This window comes from Papaver somniferum, unplaced genomic scaffold (genome assembly GCF_003573695.1).
Source record: "Papaver somniferum cultivar HN1 unplaced genomic scaffold, ASM357369v1 unplaced-scaffold_83, whole genome shotgun sequence".
In the NCBI taxonomy this organism is placed as follows: Eukaryota; Viridiplantae; Streptophyta; class Magnoliopsida; order Ranunculales; family Papaveraceae; genus Papaver; species Papaver somniferum.
Window position 1 is genome coordinate 2,070,753 of NW_020651304.1, and position 8,098 is coordinate 2,078,850.

Here is an 8,098-nt window from a genome sequence, read left to right on the forward strand (position 1 = left end):
ATTATTAATGAGTAATTTGGCTTCTAGCCGTAGACTCAATTTATCAACGTCTTGTTGATTTATATCGTTCTATTCTTCTATTCTTCTATTTTCTGTCTATTATTAGTTTATGCCCTATGTTGCTATCCTAACTTCGTCATTCCATTAGATTTTTCAATCCTAAATACATCTCTGACCTATTATTACTGACTTCATGTCCGATCATGACCGATATTTCCCAACCATAACCTTCAATCAGGTATGGTGCTTTCTGTTGTCTTCTTCCTGAGGTATTTTCTATCAGCTGCTTCTTCTCGGTTATAGTATATGTGTTTATCCTCACAATCCAGTTTTATGTTTTCACTTTCTCTAAATTTTGTATATCCTAGGTGGCATGAAATTTTACTCAAAAGGTCATTCCATCATGTATCCATGATAGTCTTAAGAGCTTGCGCTCCCTAGATGAAGAGGAGTTCGTGCCTTTTTACAATTAGCATCACTGTGAAGTAGGGAGAGTTGGACTTCATTCATGTTCAGGTGTAAAATTCGTTTCACTATTAAACTGATTTCTTATTCTTAAGCAAGAAGATGCTTGTCTTGAACTATGTTGTTAGATAGTACTGGAAACAATTGTTTTTCTGTTAGTGTTATCTTACTTCGCAAGCTGATAACCTGAAATTGTACGGTAAACAAATTTAATACAGATTTGGGTGGTGGTGCAATCTGTTTTTATTTTATGAGTTCTGGAGTAAGTTTTAACATATATAAGCGCATATAATATGTATATCTGACAGTCTTTGAGGTCATGGCTTAGCGGTTTTAGTTTGTTCCTTTTAAGATCATCATATTTTGGGTCTGAACTTCAAGTTTAGGATCCATTTGTGCTAAAGTTATGCTATTTTTGGTTGTAACCGTGTTTGCTACAATTGTTTAATTTGAACCCTTTAGTCATGTCCATCTAAGATCAGTTTATTTTTGTTCCGTTCAGTCTATAACTATAGGGTTAGGGATGTTCTAGTTGGTTTAGTATGAACCCCTTGGTCTATTTTTGTTAGGTTTCCTTCCACCATACACCTTCCATCCGACCTTTAATCTTGAATCTACTATTTAGGATCAAAGTATGTTTAAGTTATTATTTTTTCAGATTTTATTCTCTTATATCTTTACGGGTTTGTATTTGATTTAAATTTCTTCATGTAATACGAATTTGATTTTTCATTTGATGTAATAAGTGATGTTAACCACAAGCATGGAAACTACAATAGGTACAACTGCGTTATTGTAGTATACATTAAGTCGTACTCCCTCCGACCCTAATTAATTGAGTTATTTGTAGTTTGCACAATTATTAAAACAAGGAATAAAGAGAGCATGTTTAAGTATTTTTTTTTATAATTATACCCTTATGAATAAGGAACGAGATCGACCAACATACAGCCTTGACAAAGGATTTTGACAAAACATACTAACCGTGGGATCCTATACATCTGACGGTTACTATCATTGATGACATGTCATATAATTTAGTTTCAGGTTCTGTTTGGTGGTGAACAGGCATCACCATTCGTTGAACTTGGTGGTCTGATAATGCAAATCGATGACTGATGTTGATATATCAGTAAATAACTATTCTGATTAAAATCGACTTGCTTGCCCATCATATGATTTTGTGTAAACGTGACTTTTGTTCTCCTTTTCAAGTTCATATCAATGGTTTATCCTTGGCCAATTGCCCGCATTTGATTTCATGAGTACGACTCATTTCTTTCTCTCTAGGACGGAGGAGTAAAGTTTTGAAAGAATAGTAACTAGGAAAGTTTATGGTGTTGGTTTTTGAAGCAAGACGACTTCATTTAAGATTTGATAAGAATCATAAAATGTTACATAGAGTACTTTGATTGGTTTGGTTTGGAACATTTGGTGCTTATAAATTGTCGGTCTGATTTACCACTTTGACTACTTGATAAATTATGTTGGTTTTATTGCTTAATTGCAATTCCCACTCTTTATTTTCACAGTTTTCATCCATATTTTCTTTTGATTGCATAACATTTTTTAACATGTTTGATTCATGGATACGACTATTTTTGCATACGAGTCTTTCCTGGTAAAGTGGATTCCTCTTCAGCGAACTAAGGCTTGAGATCGATTACAATTAAATTAAAGAAAATGTAATCGGAAAGACCTGAGACACGGAGAAGAAGGCGATGATCTATATTCAACTGTAGTCTCCATCCCTAAACGTTGTGTTTACGACCAAACAAAACTCAAAACCAGAATCGGTGCCACATCATCAACTATGGTAACCGTCAGATATTTAGTATCCAATGGTTAGTATGTTTTGTCAAATGCCTTTGTCAAAAACTGTTTGTTGGTCGATCCCGGCCCTATGAATGGAACGGGATCGACCAACAAACAGCCTTGACAAAAGATTTTGACAAAACATACTAACCGGGGGATCCTATACATCTGACGGTTACTATCATTGATGGCATATCATATAATTTAGTTTCAGGTTCTGTTTGGTTGTGAACAGGCATGACCATTCGTTGAACTTGGTGGTATGATAATGCAAATCGATGACTGATGTTGATATATCAGTAGATAACTACTCAGATTAAATCGACCTGCTTTCCCATCATTTGATTTTGTGTAAACGTGACTTTTGTTCTCTTTTTAAAGTTCATATCATTGGTTTATCCTTGGCCAATTGCCCGTATTTGACTTCATGAGTACGGCTCATTTCTTTCTCTCTAGGATGGAGGAGTAAAGTTTTCAAAGAATAGTAACTAGGAAAGTTTATGGTGTTGGTTTTTGAAGCAAGACGACTCCATTTAAGCTTTGATAAGAATCATAAGATGTTAAATAGTGTACTTTGATTGGTTTGGTTTGGACCATTTGGTGCTTATAAAGTGTCGGTCAGATTTACCACTGTGACTACTTGATAAATTATGTTGGTTTTATTGCTTAATTGTAATTCCCACTCACTATTTTCACAGTTTTCATCCAGATTTTCTTTTGATTGCATAACATTTTTTAACATGTTTGATTCATGGATATGACTATTTTTGCATACGAGTCTTTCATGGTAAAGTGGATTCTTCTTCAGCGAACTAAGGCTTGAGACCGATTACAATTAAACTAAAGAAAATGTAATCGGAAAGAGCTGAGACACGGAGAAGAAGGCGATGATCTATATTCAACTGTAGTCGGCATCTCTAAACACTGTATTTACGACCAAACACAACTCAAAACCAGAATCGGTCCCACATCATCAACTATGGCAACCGTTAGATATTTAGGATCTAATGGTTAATATGTTTTGTCAAATGCCTTTGTCAAAAACTGTTTGTTGGTCTATCCCGGCCTACGAATGGAGCGGGATCGACCAACAAACAACCTTGACAAAGGATTTTGACAAAACATACTAACCGTGGGATCATATACATCTGGCGGTTACTATGATTGATGACATATCATATAATTTAGTTTTAGGTTCTGTTTGGTGGTGAACATGCATCACCATTCGTTGAACTTGGTGGTCTAATAATGCAAATCGATGAATGATGTTGATATATCAGTAGATAACAACTCTGATAAAATTGACTTGCTTTCCCATCATTTGATTTTGTGTAAACGTGACTTTTGTTCTCCTTTTCAAGTTCATATCAGTGGTTTATCCTTGTCCAATTGCCCGCATTTGATTTCATGAGTACGACTCATTTCTTTCTCTCTAGGACGGAGGAGTAAAGTTTTGAAAAAATAGTAATTAGAAAAGTTTATGGTGTTGGTTTCTGAAGCAAGACGACTCCGTTTAAGCTTTGATAAGAATCATAAGATGTTAAATAATGTACTTTGATTGGTTTGGTTTGGACTATTTGGTGCTTATAAATTGTCGGTTTGATTTACCACTGTGACTACTTGATAAATTTTGTTGGTTTTATTGCTTAATTGCAATTCCCACTCTCTATTTTCACAGTTTTCAACCAGATTTTCTTTTGATTGCATAACATTTTTTAACATGTTTGATTCATGGATACGACTATTTTTGCATACGAGTTTTTCCTGGTAAAGTGGATTCTTCTTCAGTGAACTATTACAATTAAATTAAATAAAATGTAATCCGAAAGAGCTGAGACACGGAGAAGAAGGCGATGATCTATATCCAACTGTAGTCTGCATCCCTAAACACCGTGTTTACGACCAAACACAACTCAAAACCAGAATCGGTGCCACATCATCAACTATGGTAACCGTCAGATATTTAGGATCCAATGGTTAGTATGTTTTGTCAAATGCCTTTGTCAAAAACTGTTTGTTGGTCGATCCTGACCCTATGAATATGGAACGGGATCGACCAACAAACATCCTTGACAAAGGATTTTGACAAAACATACTAACTGTGGGATCCTATACATCTGACGGTTATTATCATTGATGACATGTCATATAGTTTAGTTTCAGGCTCTGTTTGGTGGTGAACATGCATCACCATTCGTTGAACTTGGTGGTCTGATAATGCAAATCGATGATTGATGTTGATATATCAGTAGATAACTACTCTGATAAAATCTACTTGCTTGCCCATCATTTGATTTTGTGTAAATGTGACTTTTGTTCTCCTTTTCAATTTCATATCAATGGTTTATCCTTGGCCAATTGCCCGCATTTGATTTCATGAGTACGACTAATTTCTTTCGCTCTAGGACGGAGGAGTAAAGTTTTGAAAGAATAGTAACTAGGAAAGTTTATGGTGTTGGTTTTTGAAGCAAGACGACTCCATTTAAGCTTTCATAAGAATCATAAGATGTTAAATAATGTACTTTAATTGGTTTGGTTTGGACCATTTGGTGCTTATAAATTGTCGGTCCGATTTACCACTTTGACTACTTGATAAATTATGTTGGTTTCATTGCTCAATTGCAAGTCCCACCCTCTATTTTCACAGTTTTCATCCAGATTTTCTTTTGATTGCATAACATTTTTTAACATGTTTGATTCTTGGGTACGACTATTTTTGCATACGAGTCTTTCCCAGTAAAGTGGATTCTTCTTCAGCGAACTAAGGCTTGAGATCGTTTACAATTAAATTAAAAAAAATGTAATCAGAAAGAGCTGAGACACGGAGAAGAAGGCGATGATCTATATCCAACTGTAGTCTGCATCCCTAAACACTGTGTTTACGACCAAACACAACTCAAAACCAGAATTGGTGCCACATCATCAGCTATGGTAACCATCAGATATTTAGGATCCACTGGTTAGTATGTTTTGTTAAATGCCTTTGTCAAAAACTGTTTGTTGGTCGATCCCGGCCCTATGAATGGAACGGGATCGACCAACAAACAGCCTTGACAAAGGATTTTGACAAAACATACTAACCGTGGGATCCTATACATCTGACGGTTACTATCATTGATGACATGTCATATAGTTTAGTTTCAGGTTCTGTTTGGTGGTGAATAGGCATCACCATTCGTTGAACTTGGTGGTCTGATAATGCAAATCGATGATTGATGTTGATATATCAGTAGATAACTACTCTGATTAAATCGACTTGCTTGCCCATCATTAGATTTTGTGTAAACGTTTTGTTCTCCTTTTCAAGTTCATATCAGTGGTTTGTCTTTGGCCAATCGCCCACATTTAATTTCATGAGTACCACTCATTTGTTTCTCTCTAGAACGGGGGAGTAAAGTTTTGAAAGAATAGTAACTAGGAAAGTTTATGGTGTTGGTTTTTGAAGCAAGACGACTCCATTTAAGCTTTGATAAGAATCATAAGATGTTAAATAGTATACTTTGATTGGTTTGGCTTGGACCATTTGGCGCCTATAAATTGTCGGTCTGATTTACCACTGTGACTACTTGATAAATTATGTTGGTTTTATTGCTTAATTGCAATCCCACTCTCAATTTTCACAGTTTTCATCCAGATTTTCTTTTGATTGCATAACATTTTTTAACATGTTTGATTCATGGATACGACTATTTTTGCATACGAGTCTTTCATGGTAAAGTGGATTCTTCTTCGGCGAACTAAGGCTTGAGATCGATTACAATTAAATTAAAGAAAATGTAATCGGAAAGAGCTGAGACACGGAGAAGAAGGCGATGATCTATATTCAACTGTAGTCTGCATCCCTAAACACCGTGTTTACGACCAAACACAACTCCAAACCAGAATCGGTGCCACATCATCAACTATGGTAACTGTCATAACGAATATACATTATAAGAAATGATTTATTTCTTAAACCAATTAGTTCAATTAATTTGGGACGGAGGGAGTAAAATACAAAGCAATCCATCTGGAGAAGATGATGATGAGGGAGATAATGGTGGTGGTGGTAAGGTTACTAAATATCATATAGTATCAGTAGTAACTGAGTTTTACGTCGACCTATACAAGCACCAACTTTTAACTGTCTAGAATGGTTGTAGTTCAACATGTGGGGGAAAACTATGTTTTATTTATTTTTATAAGAAAAAAAAAATCTTTTGCTGAGATGTTGCTTCGTATTTGGATAAGACAAGGCTTCAACTTTTTGACATTTACATGCTACAAGCTCCATAAGTGTTTAATTAAATTTCAAAAGCTCCACGGTCTACATTGTCTATAGTAAAAGGCTGCTCATGACTTTTGTTATGAATATATTGTGTACCCTGCTATAAGTTAGCTGAAGGTAAAATCTTTGCTTACTAACCTTTTTGCCTATAAACGATTTGTGGAATGGTACTTGCTGTCTTAGCAGAAGTTAGCCGAAGGTAAATAATTTGTGCTTAAGTGTCGCAATATCAGATCTCACTTACATTAGGAAACGGTGCATGCCGTCTTAGCTCAAATGGCAGAGCACGTGGTTCTCAACCATGTAGTTGTGGGTTCGACTCCCCAAATGGCACCACAATTTGAGCAGGCTAAACCTTTACATGCTTTTGATGACACAACTCTGCAATATACATGGCGAACGATAATTCTCATTATCGTTCAACATCCATCTTAAGTCTCATTTTTATGAAGTTCAAGCTAGCTTTGGTAGACTACAAGGTGCCTTCTTAGATAATAGGTCATATTTTTTTTATTTTTTTTCAAATAGGTGTCACTCTTAAAGAGAACTATTGCACACTACACCATATCCTGCATTTTGCAACACATTAATATGCGTTGCACATCGAAAATACGTTGCATAAAATAAATAATAGTGGTTAATTAAATAAAATTAATAGAGCAACGTTTTGAGACGAGTAAAAATGTTGTACATCAATGTCATTTATGTAATATTAGATATTTTCGTGGGCTTTCAGTAGTCTTGTCTTCTTAATTTCTAGATATTTTTGTTATTATTTTTCTTTTTTTTAGAAAATCTTAAAATTAGTTCACCAAGTATTCTTTCTCTTATTTTCATTCTCGTCTTTTGCTCTTTCTCTCTTATTTGCATAGAGTTTGTCTTCGGAAAAAAACCCGAATCAAACCCAAACTTTCTCTCATAATCAAAACCAGAGATCTCTTTAGCTTTACCATCCATATGACAAAATGTTAGGGTACCGACCCCAACTAGCCATAAGTCCATGGATAGAACTCAACTCGAAAACCGGTTGACTAGATGAGGGAACTCATTGACTTATAAACTACCAATTAAGCCCCATCTAACCAATGTGGGACTAGGATCCCAACATTTCACCACGCTTCCCGACCCAACATTCTGGTTGGCCCACTCTATCGACACTGACCCGAAGGTAACCCTTTCTCTTATGACGGCTTCACTCCCCTATCAATATGCAATGCGGGTGACAACTACACCCATACATAGGTGCCCCAACACTTTAATCCAGCCTATACCCCTTCCGTGGAGCGGGCATGGGTCGTGGTGGTTGGTTCTGATACCAAATATTAGGCTACCACCCCAACTAACCATAAGCCCATGGGAGAACTCAACTCGAAAACCGGTTGACTAGATGAGAAAACCCATTGATTTATAAACTACCAATTAAGGCTCATCTAACCAATGTGGGACTAGGATCCCAACAAAAAACCTTTCATTCATCAATCAAAACCCACAAATCTCGATCTTTTTTCTAAAAATCTGAAAAAATTCCTAAACCTAGAAAATCAATTTTGT